Source organism: Notothenia rossii (assembly GCF_949606895.1).
Source record: "Notothenia rossii genome assembly, chromosome: 2".
Taxonomy (NCBI): Eukaryota; Metazoa; Chordata; class Actinopteri; order Perciformes; family Nototheniidae; genus Notothenia; species Notothenia rossii.
In genome coordinates this window covers 65,744,057-65,771,099 of record NC_136904.1, presented here as the reverse complement: position 1 = coordinate 65,771,099, position 27,043 = coordinate 65,744,057, and the positions used below count along the sequence as shown (strand labels likewise).

Here is a 27,043-nt window from a genome sequence, read left to right as displayed (position 1 = left end):
AGTAGTGGTGTTCCAGGCGGGATTTGATCTCGCAACCTTACGATCATCAGCGCACCTCACTATCCATTAGACCAGCAGTATTCAAAGTGTGAAGCGCGCCTCCCCTGGCTGGAGCCACAGAGCTTCAGGGGAGGCGCAGCGTGAGAAAAAACAGAAAGAGAAAAAGATGAGTAAAGTGACACTTGCACACGTTTTGGCCGTCTGTAGAGACCGAGTTCCCTCACCTCGCCAAAAAGGCTGTACAAGTTTTCATTCCCTTCATCTCCACCTACCTGTGTGAGTGCGGGTTTTTCGCATTGACTTTTATCAAAAGCAAGTGCCGGTGTTGTGTCAAATTATGCACCCCCGTCGTGAAATGCACCCCTTGACACGGGAGCGCGCATTTTAACCTATAGTCCGCGATTCTATGTTGTCTTTTTGATGGTTGGGTCGTCGAATCCTGGATTTTGCATTCATTCGTCACATATTTTTGTGAGGATCTGCAGTACTTCCTCCTTCTTTTTCCCCCTGTCTGTGTTTGTTTTGTCTGTTTGTCTGTGTGTCTGTATCCCTGACTGGGCGTGGCTACCTACATTCCGATTCCCGCCAACTCACCTCCTCAGCTGCTGCTCATCTCACTGATTGCCACTACTCACCTGCACCTGCTTAAAACCCTGTTTCCTATCCTCAGACTTCGCCAGTTCTTCGTTTAATCTTCAGTGGTAAACTATCGTCCAGGCCTACTAGTGCTTTTTCCTAGTGACTTTTTGATGCTCCTTGTAAAAGGAAATTATTTCCTAATCCTGCTTGTTTTTCCTGTTCCAGATCCACATACTCCAATCTCTCTGCCTGCCACGTCCAGCCTCCCCTCCTGATCAGCCCAGCTCCACGTCTTCCCTCTACGTGTGCTTCGTCAACTCCTTGTCAGTGTCGTGGACAAAATAAAGCCTTTTTTGACACTTCACCACTGTCTCTGAAGAACTGGCCAAGAAAGAACCCCGCAGGAACTGGAGCGGATCCCGCCACAGTGGATCATGCCCTGTCTAGTCAGGGCTCCCTCCTGGGTCAACACTACCAGCTCATTCGGGCATTAGTAGAGAGCAATCAGTCCATGGCTCATCATGTCTCTGAGTTAGCATGCCAGATCTCAGCTCTAACTACCTCGGCTGCAGCTTCTCATGCCACTCCCAATCCAGCTATTTTTCCTACTCCACGCCAGGATTTCCCCATCACCGACCCTGAGCCATTCCACAGAGAGGTAGAGAAATGCAGAGGATTTCGCTTTCAGTGCAACAAGGTTTTTCACCAGCGTCCTGTTTCGTTTGCCGCTGATGTTACCAGGATTAATTACGTCCTGAGTTTGCTCCATGGCAAGGCTTTAACCTGGGCAGAGGCTTTGAGCTCTTCAGTGGATTATGACTCTCTGCGTTTTGAAAGCTTCTCACATCGTTTTTCTGCTGTTTTTGATCATCCCAATTATCTGGCTCCGCCGAGAGTCAGCTGCTCAGTTTACAACAAGGAGACCGGACTGTAGCTGAGTATTCCATCGAGTTTTACACACTCGCTGCAGAGGCTCGATGGGACGAGGCGGCTCGATGGGACGAAGCGGCTCGATGGGACGAGGCGGCTCTCAAGGCGGTGTTTTTGAGAGGATTAAAGGATCAGCTCCGGGATGAATTGGCAGCACGAGACGTTCCAGCGGATCTCCCAGATCTGATTTCCTTGGTGTCCCGTCTGGACTGTCGTTTGTGGGAGCGCCGAGCTGAGCGGACACAGCGGAATCCACCATTCTCACAAAGTAAGCCCAGTTTTTCCACCTACCCTGTCCCCTCAGAGTTTAAGTCTCCCTCCGTTTTCTCGCCGCACAGCGTGCGCACCTCTTCTCACGAGGAGGCTATGCAGCTGGGGCGTGCTAGACTCTCTCTCCGGAGGAGCGTCAGCGCCGGGTGTGTGCTGGCCAATGCATGTATTGTCGCAACGCCTGGCATGTCATTGCCAACTGTCCAGTACGCCCAAACGTGGGAGCTCGTCGGTGAGATTGGGGGTCCTGACGAGTCCACAGCCATCATCTTTACCCCCTTCCTTGAGTCGTTTTCTAATAACCGCCAAGATCTATGTTAACACTATGACTTTGCCTCTCCAAGCCCTCATTGATTCTGGTGCTGAGGATAGTTTTTTGGACTGTGACTTAGCTGAACAGCTGGGACTCTGTCTGGAGCCTTTAGATGAACCTCTAACAGCCTATGCACTTAATGGGCAAATAATTTCCTCAGCAACAGCACAGTCAGCTCCTTTGACATTAATCACCTCCGGCAATCACAGAGAGCTCATCCAGTTAAAGGTAATCTCTGCACCTTCTACACCTCTGGTATTGGGTTATCCATGGCTTCGCACCCACAACCCACACATTGATTGGGCTAAGGCAAGGGTCGGCAACCCGCGGCCCTTTAAGCCCTCTGCTCTGGCTCCCTTGAGCTTAGACAAAAAATAAGAAGGAAATAAAATAAAAGTATTTGTAGGACTATTTATATTTTGTTGCATGGTTGAAAATGTTTCGTATCTTGTATTTTGAGGTGATACTGTGACACAAAAATAAAAAACAAAACGGTTTTAATTAGGTCAACTAAAATATGCGTCACATCCTGCTACGGTCCCGCGCGAGCGCCTTTTCCTACGGGTGAATAACCTGACCTCCGGCTCGATGAGCGAACTATGGATAAATCAAAGAAAAGTACCGAAGGAACACAGGATTTAATTCTGTCTGGATAGAGTTATATGCTTTCACAGCAAACAATGCTGGTTTACCGTTATGTTTGATATGTAGAGAGAAGTTGTCAAAGGTGCTGCACTGCAGCCTTTACGTATCGAGAAACAACGGGAACAACACGGAGAGGAAGACAGACAGCTGGCGATCTTCAGTCATAATTCAATGGGGTATGTAATTTATTTCAGAAAACACTTTTTGTTATATTCCATGGAATGCTCTTAACATCCCGATAGCAATGAATATATTAAATGCTTTGACAATAAATACATACAAAAATTAATCTCTGGAAGCCGTAGCGCTGTAAAAAGCACGACCAATCATCTGAGCCGGCCCGGCTAAAATAACTGGATGGCCTACCTGCCTGTCAGCCTGTCAGCCTTCCATCTGTGCACACATTTATCTCGTGCCCTCATTGGTCATGTGCGCGTTCGTGTGTGTTGGAGGAGGGGCTCTGTGAGGAAGTCTGAAGGAAGAGGCATATTTTTTCCGGTTGTGTATTTTCAAATTCTAGCGCACTCGAGCTGGTTTCTCCATTCTTACCTACTCTACCTTTAACTATTTTTAGGGTGCAGCTATATGTTTTATTTATTTCAAAGTGGGCCCATTTTAATATTTTTTTCCCTTCAAATGTGCAGAGGAATCCCCAAGTGCTGTGTTTAATTTATTTTAAAGTAGGCCTGTGTATTATTTTTTTATTCTCCTTATAGGAGTTCTTTGTTTCTTATTAGAGGTTAACAGTTTTATATAATGTAATAAATAGCCTAATAAATGCAAAAAAACTGTAGTTTTTGTCTGATATAACAATAAATACAACTTTATTAGCTATCAAGCTATGAAATATGTTTTGCGGCTCCAGACAAAAAAACTGTTTGGGAAAAAGGAACAAAATGGCTCTTTTGGTCAAAAAGGTTGCAGACCCCTGGCTTAAGGTAATGAAAGGCCCAAATGATTTGAATAGGCTAGTAGTACAAATACCTAAATGTTAAAATTGAGAACTTAAAGTAATGGATAAACTTCAACATCTCTGATAAACAGCTAGCTAGCTAAAGATAATGGATAGACGTTAACAACCTGAAAGTAATTGGTAAACATACAGTAGCTGGCCAAAAGTAATAGGTAGGCTAAACATGGCTAGCTTGGATGAAAAGTTGAAATATAAATATTCTGGATTAATAATACTTCAGGTATTGCATGTCTAGTAGCATGACTGTAAACGTAATCAGACCAGCTCAAACATTGACAAATTCAAGAGACATATATATCACTGTTGTAGCATTACTTGGACTTTATTTCACTATAGCTCAATACAGTTTCACTTGTGTTGTCTATTGAAGGTGCAAGTGATATGGAAGTATAACCGACAAAGTTTTTTTGGAGAACATTTAGAGTTGTAGCTTTTTGTTTTCAAGCACAAATTGATAACCTTGATACTACAGATTATCTTTTGTTTCTGGGTTTTGAATTACTTATATCAATAAGCCTTAGCAAACAATTTTTCATTAATTGTCTTTCACATCATTTTAGTGGCATAACTGTGATACTTGATGTTAGTAGGGATGTTCAACTAAAGATATTGGATTTTCCTTGTTTTCCCATGCATAATCTAAATGCTAACTGCATGGAGGGAAGATTATACAATTTAAATGAACTAATCAATCAATGTAGTTGAATCTGTTTCGGTCTTAACTTGTGACATTAACATTTCCTGTATACACGCAGGACTGTAAAGTATAGTATTAGACTGTCTTTCTCCTAATGTTAAATGACTCATCAGAGAGATGCAATGAAATCGCAACTACTTAATGCAACCTGGGTTCAGACAGTGCCAAGGGAACGACTGTAAAAAGTAATGTATGGTGTAGTGTTATTTCCTCTTGATAACTAGGCAACAATCGCTTGCATTTTAGCCTTAGGTGAGAGAGCTTTTGCACACCCCCTTCTGTTGTTCACAACCAATTCTAAGTTTCAAACATATCAGTGGGGCTGCCTGCAGTAAAATAATGGACTGTTTGGACTTTTTGTTTTTTTCTGGAAGATATATATATATTGTTTAGACGGTAACCGCGGCACCATTTACAATCAAACAGGCTGCTTGTTCATCGACCCCTGAGGAGTTACAATAATTATATTTTGACAGACAATGATGTGCACCAGGTGGTTAAAGAGTCCTGCAGGTGTTGTGGCTGTGAATCATGCTCTGTACCTTGTTAATGTTAAAGTGTGTCCACACATTTCAACCCACACTGCGAGCCTTTACTAAATCTCTGGCCTCGTCCTTTGTCCATTTCTACTGAGTCATTAAATTAATTATTGATCTGAAGGTCAGCTCACTATGGAGTGTTATGTAAATTGTTGGCTGCTTTGTCTAACTTTATAAAGAAGAACCAGTTTGAAGTTAATAAATGGGATGTGTTATTTGGAAAATAGTAACACAATAAAAGGCCATAGGCTCAAAACAAAAAACGTAATTACCTACATTGCTAACTAAATCATTCATATTTGAGTTTTTCTACCTACTTTTAAACTTATTTTAGCTGAAGACATGTTTGGCTACAGCATTGGGTTTTTAATGGAGCTGAGGCACCGCCAGTGTTATCTGAGCCAAGTACCGTTTGACAGAGCGAAGAGGTCTTCAGCAGGGCTTAATCTGAGTCTTTCGGGGAGAGCTGTAAGAGGACAGAGAATGATGGCTTTGAAGACATTCACCCTTCAAAACATACAGACACTCAGTAACTGGGTGTCCTTGTGTTCGTAGAGTTACGTGTACTGTATGGGATGAGACAATAAGCTGTACTTATTTTTTACGTCAAACAACTTTTCAAAAGGCTTCTCACCCTTTCACAAGCTCATACCAGCGCCGTATAGACTGAGAGTTATGTCATCTCCGTTCACTCCAATGGACCACTTTTTTACAGCAATGGCGGATCGTGGAGCCTCTCAATCGATCCCCGGAAGTTAGCGCCAAGGCTAGCAGAGCTGTAGAGTTGCAGCATAATAGACCGTTCGTGACGGACTTTTAAAGGTAAGAAGAAGTTTAAAGATTTATATTGCAGATATTATCAGTACATCTGATTCAAATTAACATGTGTATTAAAGGATGTCAGTGGATTTTCCCAAAATTAGTAGATTTAGTGAACGTTTACAGATAACAGATTAAGCTAGGATACCATACCATAGTACCATACACTATACCATAGTGGTTGAATACACAGTATTAGGAAACACTTTATACTTACTGGACATGTTATACTCATTATATACTGTATATAAAATATGACCAAGAATGTGAGACAACTTTATAGAAATTCATATCACATCTGTTACTGATGCCATTTGTCATACTTTGTTAAACTCACAAATAATAAAGTTCCATAACTTCAGTTGGGAACAAAGACCACACCTTATCGCCCCAAGGCAATTTCCCATCCAATAGGTGTGCTATATAGGTGTGTATAACCCTTTCTCCTGTCTGTTACTCCCTCTTTCAGCACAAGAACCAGAGGGGGATTCAATGGAGCCTGAATACCTGCACTGAGACCCTCACCCTGAGCCCTGAGTCTCAACTCTCAGTGTTTTTCAAGCCTTTCCCTGTTTTTTTGTATTAAACAAAACATTAAGCTTTCCCAATGGTGTGGTTTTCGTTTTGTGAAAAAGTGCAAATGCAGTGTTTGTATACAATAACCTAACCTCACATATTTTTTTTGCTGTTGGTCATGAAATTGCTCCTGCTGACTTGTGCCAGCCATTTTTTCCTCCGCTCTGTGTCAGTGGGGAAGCCGTACATTCGTACTCCTTCCTCAGAGTGATTTGAGCATCCCCAGGCAGCACAGCAAACCATGGTGGCGACTAGGAGGCAGCACAGCAAACCAGGACAACACGGAGGAAAAGGCACAGACAAACTGCATGATATGCTATTCAATGTTTATTGAATTCCATGTATTTGCAATGGATGTTCCTAAAACAACACATTTAACATCATCATGCTGCTGCTGCTGCTGCTGCTGCTGCTGCTGCTGCTGCTGCTAGTCCTTTGATAGTCACCTGTCGGTCTCCTGTCCTTTCTGAAAGCCATAAAGATGACATTAGTCATTTAGATAACTTGTGTCCTCAATTACCATGGGATTACTGAAATTACCATGAATTTAAGAAAATGGTAGAAATTAATCTAATCTGAATTTTGAAGCATTCCTTTAGATCCCCTCCCTCTAAATATATCAATAAACATTAGAAAGTGATGCTCCTGACTACTATACAAGTTTAAGAAGATAATATTGGTTTGAAAGAATTCAAAGCTATAAATAAACAGCAACAGGCTCTTTAACCAAGGCACTGTTAGCCTAACATGTAAAGTAGTTGTTCACACTAATCCTAATATTATCACTTAATATTAGCAAATTCTATTTTATTTTTTAAAACATATTGATGTAAATACATACACATATCGATTTGTTGTATAAATATTGCAAATCAAAACCTTTATTCACTAATAATTACCAAAAGTCGAAGTTCTATCTCCTGTTATCAATGCATTCACATTGCCCGCCATGAACTTCCGGGGAACGATCCTCGTCTGCATGAACCACGTGACGATAACCGTTTTTGGACTTCCGCTGTCGTAACTCTTCTATCTATACGGCGCTGGCTCATACTAAGTTTCAGCAGCCTCCTGAATCTCCACAAGAGGGAGAATTTTTTGGTTCTAAATGAATCAGAAATGTATGTTAAGAAATTCCAGTAGGAAAATGTTTGACAGCAGACAAAATGAATTGAGATTGAAGAATCCCCCTAAACTCCTGATTTCCCAAAGGATTCTCTTAATGTTTAAATATCACCTCTCTGGACATCTCTAAAGTTCAAACCAGTGATGTTTGGGGAAATACAATTGATACATTGTTAACCCCGTGACGTTTCACTCAGAGGTGAAGATGTCACGATTTCGTCCATTCAAACGTGAGAGTTACACGGTATTGTTAACCCACGTTAACCAGTGGAGAAATAACCGGAAATGCCAATCAAATGCTACCCCGACGTAATTATTTATTTTTTAATAGTCACACTCGATTACGCCAATTTTCTTGTTTCCCCAACTGGTCGACACCTCTTTTAGCAGAAACAAAGGCTACATTAATGTATTAAATAGATGTTAATCCATGCGTGTGGATCATAGGTGTGGATGTGGAATTAACGGACGTGACGTTGTTTGATTGAGATGCCAGCATTGGTTTCCAGGCAACAGCTTCGGTTCATGTTAATTTACAAACTCTTCAACTACAACCGTAGTTATATTTAAAAACATGTTAGAAGGCCTCACAAAATACTTTAATGCAAATTAAAATGTAAATGTGAAGGAATGTGTGTATAACAAAATACATTGGTGATAAACGAAACCGGAAACAGACGTAGGCAAGATCCTCAGCTCGATGATTGGATGGTTTAGCCGCAATGCATGCTGGGATTTGGTGTTTATGTGATGTGAAATCTGAAAACGTTTTTTTTTAAATAAAATAATACTTTATTCTGAGTGTGCTTGCTTTTCTCTTTGAAAGTCATCACATAACGGCATTGTAATACACGGTTCGGCTGCATTAAGTATTGCATATCTGCCGTAATTCTCTATTTATAGAGCCCTGCTGAGAAGACTTCTAGACAAACAGGACGCCAAAACTGAAAACGTGACGTGGATCATAAATATATAAGCAATTAAAGAAGATCTTACATTTCTTTTCCCACAATACGTCTCCTTGCAGTATCAACACTAATTCAGCTGACTTTTATATTTGATCCAACTGGTAGATAGGCTGTATTTACACCATAACGGTGCAGAGCTGATAGAAAGGGACACCTGGTTGTTGAAGAACGTTATTGCATTTTATTGTTTTAGAACCAGCTGGAGAATTAGCCCCAACAGCTGTTCATCTTAACACACTCCTAATATTCACAAAGTAGTTTGCATTTTCTTTTGCTGATTTTCTTGAAATGTTGTTCAATCTTTCAACTTGTTTTCCATCACCACCACCTCCTGTTTCAAATCTTCATGCTGTTAAGATCTCAGACACTTAGGGTGTAGGACCCATGCAAGACCCGGGAGACAGAGGTAAAGTATTTGTTGGATACTTTATTTTCCAAAACAGCATTGAATAACAAAAAAGGTAACTATCAAATCTCTAGCCGAGATGACAAAAATAGAGAACGAAAAATGAAAGTGCTCACGTAGTGAGGAATCACACTTTTCAAAAGCACAAGGAGCATAGACCATAGCAAGAGACAATAGCACACAGACCTGGGGCCTCATTTATAAAGGGATATACGCACCAAAAATGGCGTACTGCAGTTTCTACGCAATGTTTGCGATTTATAAAATACTAACTTGACGGGAAAACGTGCGGTCCTCCACGCAAACTCTAACCCATGCGTACGCACTAAGCACAAAAACGGGAGAGACGAGAAACTGCGACACCGTTGGCAGAAGGAAGAATGGAGAGAAATATGTGGAAATAATACCATAAATAAAATGTTACCTCTCATTTATCATATATGAAGGATTCATTTTCAAACATTCATTAAAGCCAATCTTAAAATGATTTAACAAACGCCTGTTTGAGACTTCTCAGTGCACACAAAAACATAACTGGGAGAAATAAATAAATACGGATATGTTATTTAAAACCACCTCGAATATGTTGTGTTAATGTTATGAAATATTTTCTCATAAATGATGCGGTAAGCAGGAGGACAGAATTACGTCTAAACTGACGCCGTTTTGCATTTCTATAGGTTGTAGATACCCTACCATCATGTTTAATCGTGTTTTATGCCGTTTTGCGTGTTTTAAGTCGCTCGTAAAACAGAGGAGGTATGGAAACTAAGAGCGCCATATGTGGTAAATTGTACAGCTAATACAACACAACACATTAGTTGTATTTCCTTTAACTGGTGGATATAGAGTTGCTGCGGGGGGGGGGGGGTTGAGATGCACAGGGTGCAGTGGAGACGCTGCGCTCAGCTGATCGACAGCTGGGACACAAACCACCAAATACGAAAACATAATTCAGATCCAGTCGTCATGACTCCACTCCGGAGGGATTCCCCGATCATTTCTTACAGTTTCTCATCAAGGGGGGTCTCCTGTCCCTGGTACAAACACAATGCCTGAGGAAGGCTATGTGTATTTTTTTTGTCATTAACCTTTTTCGGACCACTTATTTATTTATTTTGGTGACGATCCGACCTCCATGCTGCTACTCTGGTTCAAACTGCATCCACCAAACAATATGATTTATCTCGACCTCCCCAAAATAACAAAAATCTGACACGGTGTGAGATGTTTTTTTTAGCTGTTCTGTCGTCATTTCCTGCGATCTTCTGCATGCAGTCAGTCAAAATGAATGAATGAAAGGGAGTTTCTTTGACTATTTATGGGCAAATATGGGCGTTACGTGAAGCCCGCAAAAGCTGTACCGCATATCGAGTCGGTTGTGATTTATAAAAGGGAAACCGGCGTAGGAAGTGCCATACGCACTTTCCTCGCCGGTACGCAATGTTTGGTGAATCGGAAAGTGGCGGAAAATGTAGGGATCTATTTTTCGGATTTCTACGACGTAAGCCACATAAATCATACGCACGCCGTTATATATGAGGCCCCTGAACATGACAAGACACGAAAACAAACTGACACTGAACACTGGGAGACAGGGGAATTTAAACACAGGGTAACAAGACACAGGTAGGAATAATCAGGGGCGGGACTGGCGCTGATTAGCACAGGAGACACCGAAGGGGTGACAGGTGAAAATAATCAGGAAATTAGACACACCAGGGAAAACTAACGACAGACAGGAAAACACAGGGAAAAAAAGACCAGACAATATACAGGGAGGAAAACATGACAATGAGAACAGAAAAAGACCCACGACCAGACACACAAACTTAAAAACGTGACAGAACCCCCCCCCTCAAGGGACATATTCTAGACCTCCCTAAACACCAGAACAAAAATCCAACAATGTCCAGCAGGGTGGGTTGTGGGGGTCCGGAGGACGGGCCTTGGCTGACAGCCCAGGGCAAGGCAGAGTTCGAAGAGGGGGTCCCGGGCGGACGGCCCGGGGGCAAGGCAGAGTTCTAGGAGGGGCGAAGACCACAGTGGGCGAACTCAGGGGGCTGGGCTCGAGGGCGAAGACCGGTCAGCTCCGGAGGTCAGGCAAGAGCCGGTGTCGACCGGACAGGATCCGGAGCCGGTGGGATAGGTGTCGGCAAGATCACCCCCGGAAGAGGACACAGGGCCGGCAAGACCCCCGGCAGGAGATCAGTCTGCGGAACCTCCAACGGCACAGGACATAGGGTTGGCAGGACCCCCGGCAGAAGAGTAGTCTGCGGGACCTCCAACGGCACAGGACATAGGGTTGGCAGGACCTCTGGCACAAGAGTAGTCCGGGGACCTCCAACGGCACAGGACATAGGGTTGGCAGGACCCCCGGCAGAAGAGTAGTCGGCGGGGCCTCCAACGACACCGGACACAGGGTTGGCAGGACCCCCGGCAGAAGAGTAGTCGGCGGGGCCTCCAACGGCACAGGACACAGGGTTGGCAGGACCCCCGGGGGAAGAGTAGTCGGCTGGACCCCAACGGGACAAGACATGGAGTTGGCAGAACCCCCGGCAGGAGAGCAGTCGGCGGGATCCCCAACGGGACAGGACATGGAGCTGGCAGGAACCCCTGCGGAACCTCCAACGGCACAGGAAATAGGGTTGGCAGGACCCTCGGCAGAAGAGTAGTTGGCGGGACCCCCAACGGGACAGGACATGGAGTTGACAGGACCCCCAGCGGAACCTCCAACGGCACTTGAGTAGGGACTTCAGAGGGAACTCGAGAGGTGACTTGAGAAGGGACTCGATAGGGAACTCGAGAGGAGACTTGAGAAGTGACTTGAGAGTGGACTCGAGAGGTTCCCTGAGAGGGAACTCGAGAGGAGACTCGAGAGGTGACTTGAGAGGGAACTCGAGAGGGGACTTGAGAAGTGTCTTGAAAGGAGACTCGAGAGGGTACTCGAGAGGGAACTCGAGAGGAGACTTGAGAGGGAACTCGAGAGGTGACTTGAAAGGGAACTCGAGAGGGGACTTTAGAAGTGTCTTGAAAGGGGACTCGAGAGGGGACTTGAGAGGTAACTCGAGAAGAGACTTGAGAGGGAACTGGAGAGGAGACTTAAGAGATGACTCGAGAGGGAACTCGAGAGGGGACTCGAGAGGAGACTTGAGAGGGAACTGGAGAAGTGACTTGAGACGGTCGGTACGCCGACAGGACACGGGGAGCTGGCGTCGGCTGGAGAGCCAACAGGAGACGAGGTGCTGGAGACGGCCGGTACATTGACAGGACACGGGGAGCTGGCGTCGGCCGAAGAGTCAACAGGTGACAAGGAGCCAGAGTCGGGACCATGGCTGCTGGGCCCGGTACTTGAGCCGGAACCATGGCTGGAACTAGGGCCGGAACCATGGCTGCTGGGCCCGGCACTTGAGCCGGAATCATGGCTGGAAGTGGAGCCGGAACCACGGCTGTATGGGCCGGTTCTGGAGCAGGGAACATGGCTGCTCGGGCCGGCACTGGAGCCGCAACCATGGCTGCTGGGCAAGGAACATAAGCCTGGACCCTGGCTGTGTAAGCCAGGTAATGGAGCAAGGAAGCAAAGCTGCATGGGCCGGTACTGGTGCACGGATCCATGGCCTTGTGGGCCGGTTCTGGAGCCGGAACCATGGCTGCTGGGGCCACGGCTGGAATCCTGGCCTTGCCTCTCATAGAGACCTTTTGGAGGCTCCGTGGACCTCCTAAGGCAAGGCGGGATCCCAAGAAGGGGTTTGAGGCTTGAGGCTGGCACTCAGGGCTACTTGTAAAATCCTTGAGCCTCTCGGGCAACAAGTTCCAGAGCCAAGGCTTGCGAGCAACCTCCTGACGTGCCTCCTTCAACGCAGCCTCTCTACCCCGCCTAGATGAGGCGTCATTCCACGTATAAAAAAGGGACTCCAGAGAGTACTCAAGACGTTCCGCCTGTAGCATCAAAAGGTCTGCTGGGTCCATAATGGTCAGTTCGTTCTGTTAAGATCTCAGACACTTAGGATGTAGGACCCAATTGCAAGACCCGGGAGACAGAGGTAAAGTATTAGTTGGATACTTTATTTTCCAAAACAGCATTGAATAACAAAAAAGGTAACTATCAAATCTCTAGCCGAGATGACAAAAATGGAGAACAAAAAATGAAAGCGCTCACGTAGTGAGGAATCACACTTTTCAAAAGCACAAGGAGCATAGACCTGACCATAGCAAGAGACAATAGCACACAGACCTGAACATGACAAGAGACGAAAACAAACTGACACGGAACACTGGGAGACAGGGGAATTTAAACACAGGGTACCAAGACACAGGTGGGAATAATCAGGGGCGGGACTGACGCTGATTAGCATAGGAGACACCGAAGGGGTGACAGGTGAAAATAATCAGGAAATTAGACACACCACGGAAAACTAACGACAGACAGGAAAACACAGGGAAAAAAAGACCAGACAATATACAGGGAGGAAAACATGACAAGGAGCAGTGGCGGTTCTACGGGGTGGCAGTTGCCACCTCAGAAAAATGCCTTGCCACCCCAGTTGGCAGCTTTGTTTTGAAAGAAAAGTTGTGGCTCATCGGGCATTTATGAGAGAAAATCTCTAATGTCCGAGTGCAAGTGAATGCAGCACAAGACGCGCCTTGTAACCCCTCCCCCGGCCCTGGCGCGAGCCTGGAAATATGATTGGCGGCGATTTCCTTTGAACGGGGGACAGCGCAAAACGAGAAGCATTTCGGATCCAAGTAGACGGAAGGAATGAGGTATTTGCGGTCTGGAATGACAGAGAAGAGACTGTCAAGTTTGGCTGTAAGGCAAGGCAAGTTTATTTATATAGCACTTTTCTGTACGCAACAATTCAAAGTGCTTTACAAAACAAATTAAAATACTTTGTAGGAATACATACAGTAAAAACACATATATAATGGCATTTTACAACAGACATTACAAAGCAAATATAATACAAATAATTAAAATAAACACCACAGGTATACAATACATGTTTAAAAGGCATGCTGTAGTGCGAATATGAGCAGCTCAATTAAAAGCAGCCAAAGAGATATGTTTTTAGTCTCGATTTAAAAATAGTAAGCGTTTCTGCGGACGTGCATGATTTGGGTAGTTTGTTCCAGATTGTCGGGGCATAATAGCTAAATGCTGCCTCTCCATGTTTTGTTTTTTCTCTCGGAACCGATAGCAGACCCGTCCCAGAAGACCTGAGGCACCTTGATGGCTTGTAATTATGTAGGAGTTCAACAATATACTTTGGTCCTAAACCATGTAATGATTTAAAAACTAGCAATAGTACTTTAAAATCAATTCTTTGGCCGACTGGAAGCCAGTGTAAACTTTTCAGAACCGGACTGATGTGATCCACTCTTTTAATGTTAGTGAGGACACGTGCAGCAGCGTTCTGGATCAGCTGCAGCTTACTGATGGATTTTTTTGTCAGCCCTGTGAATACACTATTGCAGTAGTCGAGTCTACTAAAGATAAAAGCATGGACAAGCTTTTCTAAGTCCTGTTGTGACATTAGTTTTTAAATCCTCGATATGTTCTTCAGGCTGTACTCAGCATTGAATCAAAATGCACCATAGCTTTAAATCTTAATAAGTTTGTGAGGCGTTTTGCTGAACAAGATGGTAATCGCCACATTCAGCTGTTATAGGCATGCCAACTTGATGCTCTGCTCACGGATGACTCGATGAGCATAATAAACTGTTAAGATGATGACCTTACGTTTGTAAATATAATTTTTTTCTGTTTTAAGTCCTGAGAAAGTCAAATAAGACGGTGTGTAAAACTTCACTGCCCAGCCAAAAAAAAGTAACCACTTTGATTTAACTAGGCCAGTAGGTAAGGACTTTCCACTGGAAAATAACTTACTGCAGCGATGTATATGTTTGAGCTGAATACACGTTTTTTAACCCTAACTGATGCAGTTAGTCACTTCTTTAATGTTTGTTCTTTCTAATGTAAAGTCAAGGTTGTAACTGTTTGCAATGAAGTTGTGCGGAGATGAACTGTTCTTTTGATTATATTGATATATGATAGTAATTACTTGTCTTTCAAATTTGAAGGAGGGTGAGCAAGCATCTTGTGGAACATTCATCTTTAACTCCTCCAAAAAATATAGTTTTTTTTAATAATAACACTGAATATGTGAATCATAACAGTGATTGACAGCTAATATAATATTAATTTAGACAAACATCGACGAGACAGTTAATTAATATACTTATTGCAGCAGTCTGCATAGATTTGGTACCCCTGCTGGTCTAAGAGTGAGACAAACTCATTCAGTTATTGTTCAGTTAAAATTAATTAAAACCCTCTATGGTACGCACTATGATAAAGATGTTTGGAGTGTTTTTTTGTCATATAATAGACCAAATAAACATAATCTAAAGACATTTCAAATAAATAATGATTTGGGGGTACTTTTTGGGGTGTTTTGCCTTGAAGCAACACTGTACCATAATAGTAAGTTATGAAAAAAGAGAGTTATTGTTTCAAATTTGAACAAAATGTATTTAAAAACACATAGAAAATACTAAATAGCCTCAACAGGTTAAATTGCATGCCAATTAAAATGTGAAAATCGTTATTTTTTATATTTTAACAAGATTACATGTCTGAATGTTGCCTGCAGGCAACATTGTACCTTTGTGAAACAACCTTTAGGAATAAATACGCAAAGAGCCTAGGCATCTTTCATCAAACTTTATTGAGCCATTTGACAAAATAGACTCACTATTGTGGAAGTTCATGAAGCAGTTATTGTTAGCAGTGAAGCACAGGTATGTGACACACTTTGATCACTGCACTTTCACCCTTACAGCCAGGGTATTTGCACCGGCCCTTTTTCTCCACCCACACAGGCCAATGGTCAGTGTGGTCATGATGCACATGTTTTCATGGCACTGATGAGGAAGAACCTCTGTGCTTCTTCTCAGCCAGGTCTCTGTCAACATTATGAGATGGTCTCCCCCTCTTCTTCAAAACTTTCCTCTCGTTGCAAAGGCAACGTGCAACTTCAGCTTTGAATTTAAGCGGGCTGTACACTTCTTTCTTGGGGATGCCACAGTCCTTGCAGTCCCTGGGGTACAAGAGCCACGCATTCAGTAGAGTGAAATCTATCATGTGCAACACGATCTTGTGATGCCACTTCCTTGACCTGATCTTTGTTCTGTAGAGAGCAATCAGCGAGTCTAGAAGATCCACTCCTCCCATACTTTTATTGTATGCAAAGAACCTGCAATGTTTCTTTCTTTTTCTTATCCCATCTTTGCACAGATCGTTGGGTTGGCTTTAACATCAAATGTATCTTGGTTAAATTGTAGAGATCTATGATGAATGGTATGCTTTTGAACAGTTTATACCTAAACACACAATACCACAATATCATGGTAAATCCATAATGGTACGATGTTGCCTCAAGGCAACATTTACAATTGACCATAATGGTACGATGTTGTCTCCAGGCAACATTTGCATTTTAACAAGTTTCCATTACCTAATTAGCAAATTAAGTATATTAAACTATTAGAAATTAAGGTTTACTCACCTATTATTGTGAATAAAAAAATTTACAGACAAGAAATGCGCAGGAAATTACGTTTTTAGACACATTTCTTGGAGAGAAATGGCTGAGCTGATCCTTGTGGGAAAGGCAGCAAACAGGGTCTTCAAATTGGCCGCCAGAGAGTCATGGGACAAATTCAAACAATACTATTGGTTCCGACGGCCTCTTTTTTTAAAGTATTGCATTATAATTTGAGATGTATTGTGTGAATGTAAAAGGCAAAAAATGGGTATGTTGCCTGGAGGCAACATCATACCATAGAGGGTTAAATTAATTCTGCCACCTTACATACAGTATTTATATTTAAGGCTTTACTGATGTGCCACAATAATGTCACCAAATGTTATTGAGTTAAAATAAATATTGTGGCTTTCCAAGTTAACATTACAGTAATTGATATGACTGCGATTAAATCAGCATATACTTCTGCCAGGGGATGCCACCCCGGAAATTCTCCTGCCACCCTCTTGCCACCCCAGGAATACTTGTCTAGATCCGCCCCTGACAAGGAGAATAGAAAAACACCCACTACCAGACACACAAACTTAAAACCGTGACACATGCACCAGATGCAGATGCTGCATATTATTGGACTCCAATTGCTAAAGTGTTCTCCCCCTTCTTACCATCAGAAAGATGTTGCAACGCCACATGACAATGTATAAATAAAATAAAGCCCCTTTTTGTGTCACACTGAGTGTTGGATTTGGCAGGCGGATGCAGGACTGTTTCACATCTGTGTCCAATAATGTACTTCCTTTGAATAATAATAATACCCGCTCGCTTCCCGCCACACATGTGATTGTTGATGGCAACTGTTGAAAGGGCTTTCTCTTAATTATGTAAATCTCCTGGGTCACGGCATATTTGCGCCGTCCTTTGGAACTGATGCCAAGCCGCACTAACATCTGATGTTTCTTAAATCATCACTGAGGAAAAGGCATTAGAGCATAGTGCAAATAAAGAGAAATATGTGCAATCACTTGACCTTCTTCAAACAGGGGAAATGGATGCAAGTTAGTCTGGCAATTGCTCAAACAAAAATTGTTTACAAAACAAACAACATTGGTGATATTTATTAATTGACAGAAATACTAAATGACATTGTTTAGTTATTAAGAATACAATGAAAATCAGAGACAAGGTGCACATCAGAAGCTGTATACAGCTTTATTCAGTTTGTAAATGAAGACCTTTCTAAAGCATGAAGCAATATCTTACTCATATCGATTTCCTATAATTTTACAGCTCCACTCTGAACTCTTGTCCCCTGAGGAAAGATAAATGGCAGCTTGAAGCTGCATGTAGAAATTAGAGTTTTAGTGGATGGATATTAAGAAGCCTTACTACTGTTATTTCCGAGGATTTAGCAAGTTCCCACTCAATTGTCAATAATGGTCCCTCCTGGCTCCCTAACAATCAACATACTGTAACTGCAAATTATATAAATAATGGAGATTTGTTCATATTTTATTGTGCCTGAGAATTAGACAAATATGCATTTGCTTCAATTTGCTAGTGGAGCACATGCATGATCTGCGTGTATGGGCCGGGCCTGCAGTGCATTCCAATGCGAAGTATATAAAAATGCACAATGACTACCTGGATGCTGCATATTCGCAAAGTTAAGCATTAAATGCTGGACATATCTTACACTCAACAACCACCCTCTGCGCTACGTAACAGGTTCAATTCAATAACGTGCTTTAACCACTAGGCGGTGCGGGTTAAAAAGCTGTCAGGTTAAACCTACACCTGCAACACTCAAAGACAGGCAACTGTTGAGGAGTTGGAAAGGTAGTTTCTAAAGATTTTACAAAATAGGGTACACACAGCATTCAATGCCATAATAACTTTTTATTATTAGTGTAGGACACTTATGTATGTATAACATCTGAAGATGTGTAGTTTTATTCATGTTTTCCCATAATTTTACAGGATATTGCTATAAGATTTCACATGTTTTACTTCTACACATTAATATCTGATTTGTAAAACATCACAGACAGAAAGGTATATCCGTCATTCAATGGTAAGCTATTGAAATTGTGATTCCATAGATGTGTCTCCGATCACCCAAAACCCCTGACTATTCTCTCAACTCAGTATTTACATTCTTATATTCAAAGAAAATCAGTAATATCTTTAAAAACTTTAAACTTTAAAGTCCCTTTCTATCAGATGTGCACCGTTATGGGGTAAATATAACCTATCTACCAATTGGATCAAATATAAAAGTCAGCCGAATTAATGTTGATACTGCAAGGAGACGTATTGTGTGAAGAGAAATTGAAGATGTTGTTTAATTGTTGATATATTTATGATTAGGGATGTCCCGATCCGATCACGTGATCGGGGATCGGGGCCGATCCCGTGATTTTCCAAAGATCAGAATCGATCGGAATCGGGAGCAAGGAGATCGGGGATCGGGAAAAGAAAAAGTTTTTTATAAATTATTTTTATAATTTTATTTAATGTTACAAAACAAAAATGACCATGTTCACATCTTAAAGTCATCCTGAGCCCTTAGTTTTGGTTTAAAATTACACAACATCATGTATGTGTTGCTAATTCTTTTGGGCTTGTTTTCATATACCTGGTTGCTTATTTCTCTCAAGTCTGGCAACCGAGTGGGCAGGGCGCAGTGTCTAATAGTAGCAGTAAGCTCACGAGAGGCTACGTTCAGCTGGTGACTCGGGACACAGAAAATGTTGGGAGTTTGGAACTATTTTAAAATTGAAAGCGAAGGCAGTGTAACAGCCAGATGCAATGTTTGCGAGGCGGAGGTTCCGCATGGTGGAAAGAACAGAGCCTCGTTCAACACGACCAATCTTATACGCCACCTGAGAAACAAACACCAAGAGGAACACGAGGACACATCGACCACTCGGGCAAAGGCACTAAAACAACCGACACTTTCTGAGACTTTGAAAAGGAAAGAGAAACTGTCCCAGAACAGTGACAAGGCCAAACAAATAACAGCCAAGATAGCTGAATTCATCGCGTTGGATGACCAGCCGTTATCTGTGGTGGAGAACGTGGGGTTTCGCCGTCTCATGGAGCACTTGGAGCCACGTTACGAGTTGCCTTCTTGTCATTTCTTTACAGAGAAAGCTCTGCCTGCCCTTCCTAACAAGCTTCATGGCCACCTGCAAGTCCTGTTAACAGACGTGCCTGCTTTCGGGTTTACCACAGACATATGGAGTTCTTCTGTGTGTCCAATGTCACTCCTTAGCTTCACTGCACAGTTGATCGACTCGCAGTTTAATTTACGACATGCGACCTTGCACGCTCAGAACTTTCGTGGATCTCACACAGCAGATCGTGTGAGAGAGGCCATCGAGGGGATGCTTAACAGTTGGGGAATAGATAAGCCTCGGGTCCATGTCACTTTGCGGGATAACGCGCGAAATATGGTGAAAGCCATGGATGATATGGAAATAATGAGTGTGGGCTGTGTTGCACACACGCTCCAACTTGCTGTGCTTTGCTGTGTCTGCTATCTCAGCGCAGCGTCATAGACGCACTGGCCACCGCAAGGAAAATTATTGGCCATTTCAAACCTTCCCCGTTGGCCTATTCCCGGCTGGAAGATATCCAGAAGGATCTGAAGATGGACGTCAAGCGTCTACAGCAGAACATGCAAGTGAGATGGAACAGCAGCCTCTACATGCTGCAGAGCATCCTGGAGCAAAAGCGGGCTCTCTCTGTGTATGATGCTGACTACAGCCTGCCAGCCACACTGACAGCCAACCAGTGGACCCTGATGGAGAAGACAGCTGAGGTGTAAGCTCCATTTGAGGAACTCACCAGGGATGTGAGCAATCCCACTGCATCTGCAGCTGATGTAATCCCTGCAATAACAGCCCTCAAACGTGTACTCTCTCGGGAGAAGACCACTGACCAGGGGGTCAGAACAATGAAGAGCACGCTCCTAGAGGCAGTGGAGACCCGCTTTGCTGAGGTAGAGGAGAAGCCACTGTAAAGCATCGCCACTCTAGTGGATCCAAGATACAAAGACAGGCAAGTACAGTAAATTAATGTACCATTTGAATGCTATTATAATCGTATCTGTTACGTTATGAATTATGTATATAAAACCAACCAGTATTCATTATTCAAGCCAATTTCAATTTTTCTTTCCTTTTTAAATGTAGGTATTGTTAAGGCTGGGTCCAAAGTTCAGGACCTACAATGGCAGCGACCAGATGGATTCAGTCTTTTAACAAAGTTTAATAAAGGAAAAAAGGAGCAACTAAAAAACAATCCACAAAATGAAGGTGGATCTAGTTCACGCTGGTGGCGGCAGCAGGACTCAGGCTGGCTCGAGCAGACACTGGAAAAACAGAGGAAAAAACAAGGTTACTCTTCAACAAAAACAGCAAGAGAAAATCACACTAAGATAGGCTACTACGACATTCAGCTCTACCGAGTGAGACGGAATTATCTGGCACTGGAGTGTGAACATGACCAGGGTTTTATGGAGGAGTTGATTAGATGAGTACAGGTACTCCTCATTGTGAACCAGCTGAGCCTTCTAACGATCACCACACTGCACAGGAGAGAGAGAGAAGACAGAGGGGAGGAGGAGAAAGCAAAACACCTAAACCATAACAGTACTCCCCCCCTAACGGACGCCTCCTGGCGGCCTTCCTGGCTTGTCAGGGAATTCCCTATAGAAATCTTCCAGGAGGGTGTGATCCAGGATAAGGGCCTTTGAGATCCAGGACCGTTCTTCAGGACCATATCCCTCCCAGTCCACAAGGTATTGGAAACCCCGACCACGCCGGCGAATGTCCAGCAGCCGGCATACTGTAAATGCAGGGTGATTATCAATGATCCGGGAGGGTGGGGGGGGGGGGGGGTCAGCCGGAGGAGAGTGTGGACTAGAGACATAGGGCTTGAGCAGAGACACGTGGAATGAGGGATGTATCTTGAGAGCAGGAGGAAGGCTAAGGCGGACGACACTGGGATTTATGACATGTTCGATTGCATATGGACCAATATATCTTGGGGACAACTTGCGCGACTCAGTCTGGAGTGACAGGTCACGAGCAGATAACCAGACCCTCTGGCCGACCTGGTAGTCTGGAGCGTGGGTACGGTGGCGATTTGCCAGCTTCTGGTTGCGGGCAGCAGTTCGGGTGAGGGCTGCTCGGGCTTCCCGCCAGACTCGGCGGGCACGACGGAGATGGGCCTGGACTGAGGGAACAGTCACTTCCTTCTCCTGGCTGGGGAACAATGGGGGCTGGAAGCCGTTAGAGACCATAAAAGGGGACATACCTGTGGCGGAACTGACCAGGGAGTTATGGGCGTATTCCACCCATGCCAAGCGCGAAGACCAGGAGGCGGGGAGACGGGCAGCGACACAACGTAAGGCTGCCTCCAGGTTCTGGTTTGCCCGCTCTGCCTGACCGTTAGTCTGTGGATGGTAACCCGAGGAGAGACTTGCAGTGGCCCACAGTGCCTGACAGAATGCCTTCCAAACCCGGGAAGCAAACTGGGGACCCCGATCTGAGACAATGTCCTGGGGAATGCCGTGAAGCCTAAAAACATGGGACACTAGGAGGTCTGCCGTCTCCAGAGCAGAGGGCAGCTTGGGCAGGGGGACATAATGGACAGACTTGGAGAAACGATCCACAATGGTGAGGATGGTTGTATTACCTTCTGACGGAGGAAGTCCTGTAACGAAATCCACAGCAATGTGCGACCAAGGGCGGTTAGGTATGGGTAAAGGGCGTAGGAGGCCAGCTGGAGCACGGTGAGAGGATTTACTGCGGGCACAGACAGAGCAGGCAGAGACAAAAGCCCTGGTGTCAGCATACATGGTCGGCCACCAACACTTCTGCTGGATTAGGGTCAAAGTTCTGTGAAAACCTGGGTGACAGGCAACTTTAGAAGAGTGCCCCCACTGGAGCACTGGAGATCTCACGGAGGAAGATACGAACAGCCGATCGGGAGGACAGGCTGCTGGAGCAGGATGTTCCTGGAGGGCCTCCTGAACGGTCTGCTCGATCTCCCACCTGGCCGCTCCAACCACACAGGAGGTAGGGATGATGGTCTCAACGGAGCTCCCTTCCACAGGGGGTGAAAACTGACGGGAGAGAGCATCTGGCTTGGTGTTCTTTAATCCAGGGCGGTAAGTCAGAGTGAAATTGAACCTTCCAAGGAACAGTTTCCACCGAGCCTGACGGGAGTTCAACCTGTGAGCAGAACGTAAATAGGACAGGTTCTTGTGATCGGTCCAAATGATAAACGGACATACAGAACCCTCCAACCAGTGTCGCCACTCCTGCAGGGCTAGCACAACGGCTAGAAGTTCCCGATTCCCCACATCATAGTTCTTCTCTGCAGGTGTGAGGCGTCGAGAGAAGTAGGCGCAGGGGTGGAGTCTATGATCCTGGGACGAGCGCTGGGAAAGGATTGCCCCGACACCTAGATCTGAGGCATCAACCTCCACCACAAATTGGAGTTCTGGATCTGGGAGAATGAGGACAGGAGCGCTGGAAAACAAATCTTTTAGTTTACTAAAAGAGGACTCGGCCGCAGGGGACCAGGCAAAAGGCAGTTGATAGAGGTTAACTGGGTTAGAGGAGCAGCAATATGACTGTAGTTGTTAATGAAACGTCTTGAGAAATTTGCAAATCCGAGGAACCTCTGCAGTTGTTTCCTGGTTGAAGGAACTGGCCAGTCCCGAACTGCTTTCAGTTTAGCTGGGTCAGGTTTTAACTGCCCCTTTTCAACGATGAAACCCAGGAATTGAACAGATGACACATGAAATTCACATTTCTCAGCTTTAACAAACAGTCTGTTCTTGAGGAGTCTCTGGAGCACACATTTGACATGAGAAACATGATCATCTAAAGACTTTGAAAAAAATCAGGATATCATCTAGATAAACAAAGACAAAGTGGTTTAGCATGTCCCTCAAAACATCATTTATAAGGGCCTGGAAGACAGCTGGAGCGTTTGTTAACCCAAAAGGCATGACTAAATACTCAAAATGGCCCAGGTGAGTATTAAATGCTGTTTTCCAATCGTCACCCTCTCTGATGCGAACTAAGTAGTATGCATTTCTAAGGTCAAGTTTAGTAAAGACAACAGCGTCATGCAATGGGCCGAAAGCAGAGTCAATGAGCGGGAGAGGATACTTGTTTTTGACGGTAATGTCATTTAGACCTTTAAAGTCAATACAAGGGCGCAGGGACTTGTCTTTTTTGTCCACAAAGAAAAAACCCGCTCCCACAGGTGAGGAAGAAGGACGAATTATGCCAGTGGACAAGGATTCCCCAATATACTTCTCCATGGCCTCTTTCTCTGGCCTGGAGAGGTTGTACAGTCTTTTTGTGGGTAAGGGGGCACCAGGGAGCAACTCAATAGCGCAGTCATAGGGCCTATGTGGTGGCAGAGAGAGGGCACGATCCTTGCTAAACACAAGTTTAAGGTCATGGTACTCGCTAGGAACAGATGAGATATCAACCTCCTCAGCTGGACTAGGGGAAGAAATTGAGTTTTAGCTGATCCTAGGCAATGTGAGTGGCAGTGATTACTCCAACCAGTAATGGAAACAATTGCCCAATCTATCTGGGGATTATGAACCTTTAGCCAGGGTAAACCGAGGACAACAGGTGACAGCGGAGAGGAGATAACAAAAAGTTCTACAGTCTCTTGATGATTACCGGACATGGTCAGCGTAATGGGAGCTGTGCGGTGCGTGACCTCAGCTAATAGTCTGCCATCTAATGCTAACACTTCTTTGGAATTAGCCAGTTCAATAGTGGCAATGGACAACTTAGAGATGATGCCAGAGTCAATGAAATTGTCATCAGCACCAGAATCAATGAGGATCTGGAGGGAATATGTGTCCTGTAGCATACCTGGGATTTGAATTCGACGACCAGGGGATGAGGAAATGGAAGAATGGCTCACCAGCGTTCCCCTTATGGCTGATGAGCCCGCTCTTTTGGCATCTCGGGACACCCCGCAATGTAATGACCCCCTTGTCCGCAGTAGTTGCACAACCTCAGACGGAACCTGCGTTGGCGCTCTTCTTCAGTCAACTTCATCCGACCGATCTGCATGGGCTCCTCCTGGTGAGGCGTGGGTTGAGATGCTGGCGAGAACGGCAAACGAACACTGGCGGGCTCCGGAGGTGGGCGAGGAACAGCTGGTGACACACAGGAAAGGGGGGAAGGGAAGAAGGCCCTCTGCCTGACTGACCTCTCCCTACGTCTCTCCCTCAACCGGTTATCTAGACGAATAGCCAGACTAATTAACTCCTCTAAGTCGGAAGTCTCGTCTCTAGCGGCTAATTCGTCCTTGATTTCGTCCGCCAAGCCTCCTAAAAACACACTCTGTAAAGCCGCTTGGTCCCAAGTACACTCTGCAGCTAAAATACGGAAATCCAGGGCATATTGGGAAACTGAGTCTCTTCCCTGACGGAGAGAGAGAAGCTGGCTGCCTGCCTCCTTACCCCTAACAGGGTGGTCAAAAACCTTACGCAGCTCTCCGGAGAAAGCATTATAATCTGAACACAGGTAAGGCTTGTTAGAAGAAACTGCCAGCGACCAAGCGGAGGCTCTCTCAGAAAGAAGGCTCATAACAAAAGCTACTCTAGACTGATCAGAGGCATATGTAACTGGCTGCTGACTGAAAACTAACGAGCACTGATGAAGGAATTGGCTGCATGTCCCTGGATTACCTGAATACCTAGCGGGGATGGGAATATGTGGCTCCCGGAGACCTGGACTCAGTGTTGCTGGATGAGCAGACGGTGAAACGGGAGAGGGAGCTGGAGGGAATGGAACAGGATCTTGGGTAAGCCGGGTCGCCACGTCTTCCATGCGGCCGCTCAGCTGAATCATACCCGTCGTGAGTTGGTCAAGCTTTTCATTCAAGCTTCTCAGGACGGACTCGTGCTGACCCACGAGCGCCCCCTGTGAGGACAGGGCCTGCCTAAAAAAATCAGTCTCTGCCGGGTCCATGTTTTTTGGCCAGATAATTCTGTTAAGGCTGGGTCCAAAGTTCAGGACCTACAATGGCAGCGACCAGATGGATTCAGTCTTTTAACAAAGTTTAATAAAGGAAAAAAGGAGCAACTAAAAAACAATCCACAAAATGAAGGTGGATCTAGTTCACGCTGGTGGCGGCAGCAGGACTCAGGCTGGCTCGAGCAGACACTGGAAAAACAGAGGAAAAAACAAGGTTACTCTTCAACAAAAACAGCAAGAGAAAATCACACTAAGATAGGCTACTACGACATTCAGCTCTACCGAGTGAGACGGAATTATCTGGCACTGGAGTGTGAACATGACCAGGGTTTTATGGAGGAGTTGATTAGATGAGTACAGGTGCTCCTCATTGTGAACCAGCTGAGCCTTCTAACGATCACCACACTGCACAGGAGAGAGAGAGAAGACAGAGGGGAGGGGGAGAAAGCAACACACCTAAACCATAACAGGAATGTTGATGATTAGATTTGTATGGAAGTAAGGCAGTTGCCTGACTTAACTGTTGGGCTGTGTGGTGTCGTCTTATGTTTTTCTTTGTTGTGGGTAATTGTTACATTTATCTATTTTCAGATTCTTCACAAAGTCAGACAATCTGAGGCTTGCCACGGATAACCTCATCCTGGAGGTGGCAAAGATAGAGAGGGCTGCCAGTGAAGAGCCAGAGGCAGCAGAGCCTATGCGCAAGACACCACGCCAAGAAGCAAGCAGCAGCCTGGGCAGCGTCTTGGACGAGATCTTGGAAGAGAATCAGCTAGAGGCCCGGTCCGTGAGTACATCAGCTGATGTCCAGGTACAGACCTAGCTCTCAGAGCAAACCAGCCCTAGGAAAAGCAATCCTCTACACTACTGGAAAGATAATGCTTCACGGTTCCCCTCACAGGCTACTGTTGCAACCAGGTTTCTCTGTTCCCCCTGCACCTCTGTGGACAGTGAGAGACTCTTTAGTGCAGTGTCCAACGTCCTTGATGAGAAAAGGAACCGGCTCTCACCTGACAGGGTACAGATGCTGATTTTCCTTAAGAAAAACCTCCACTTAATTGTGAAGCCTGAGAGTGAGTAAGAAGTAAGAGTGCAGCTTACATTCAAGAGCTGACCGTCCCTTGATTTAAAAAAAAAAAACGGTGCCTTGCAATTAGGCTTGGGCGGTATGACGGTATTCCGGTATACCAGGGTATTTCGAAATACCGTCGGTAGGATTTTCAATACCGTGACATCACAGACTGTGCGCCAAATCACAGATGCGTTTCATTCTATTACACTGACACGGAGTTTTGACAGGGACGACATTGGTTGTAATGCACAGCACGCGCCAGCAGAGGGCAGGGGAGGGCAGTCCGTCTTTCCCGCTCTCAGAGGTCAGCAAAGAGCTGAGCTGAGCAAGATGGAGGCAGCATTTGCCGGCCCCGAACTCGGACAACTAGTAAAAAAGAAAAATGCCTCTGCGCCTGTTTGGGACTATTTTGGGTTTACTCGTCGCCAGTGACTTCATCCAGCACAACGAGAGACAGAGGCACTTCTTTGGGAATGTTTAAGACGGGGTGAGTGAGTGTTGACATTTTTTAATCCTATGCAACTGGTTGATGGTTTTGTAGTCGAGGTCGGACGG

The 27,043-nt window shown here is 44.7% G+C and overlaps 2 long non-coding RNA genes across 4 annotated transcripts; one reads left to right on the top strand and one right to left on the bottom strand.

Moving 5' to 3' along the window:
• Positions 1–692: 692 nt before the first annotated feature.
• Positions 693–6,496, top strand: LOC307030038. 3 transcript variants are annotated; one of them, XR_013805494.1, is made up of 3 exons: positions 693–1,777; positions 5,662–5,768; positions 6,235–6,496. It is a non-coding gene; the product is annotated as an uncharacterized lncRNA (long non-coding RNA). The 3 variants fall into 3 exon arrangements; XR_013805495.1 differs by having other exon boundaries at positions 693–2,320; XR_013805496.1 differs by having other exon boundaries at positions 693–2,913.
• Positions 6,497–20,639: 14,143 nt separating this feature from the next.
• LOC307030323 lies at positions 20,640–25,880 on the bottom strand. The gene is made up of 3 exons (XR_013805617.1): positions 25,699–25,880; positions 25,128–25,605; positions 20,640–20,762 (listed from the first exon to the last, which is right to left on the bottom strand). It is a non-coding gene; the product is annotated as an uncharacterized lncRNA (long non-coding RNA).
• Positions 25,881–27,043: the final 1,163 nt, after the last annotated feature.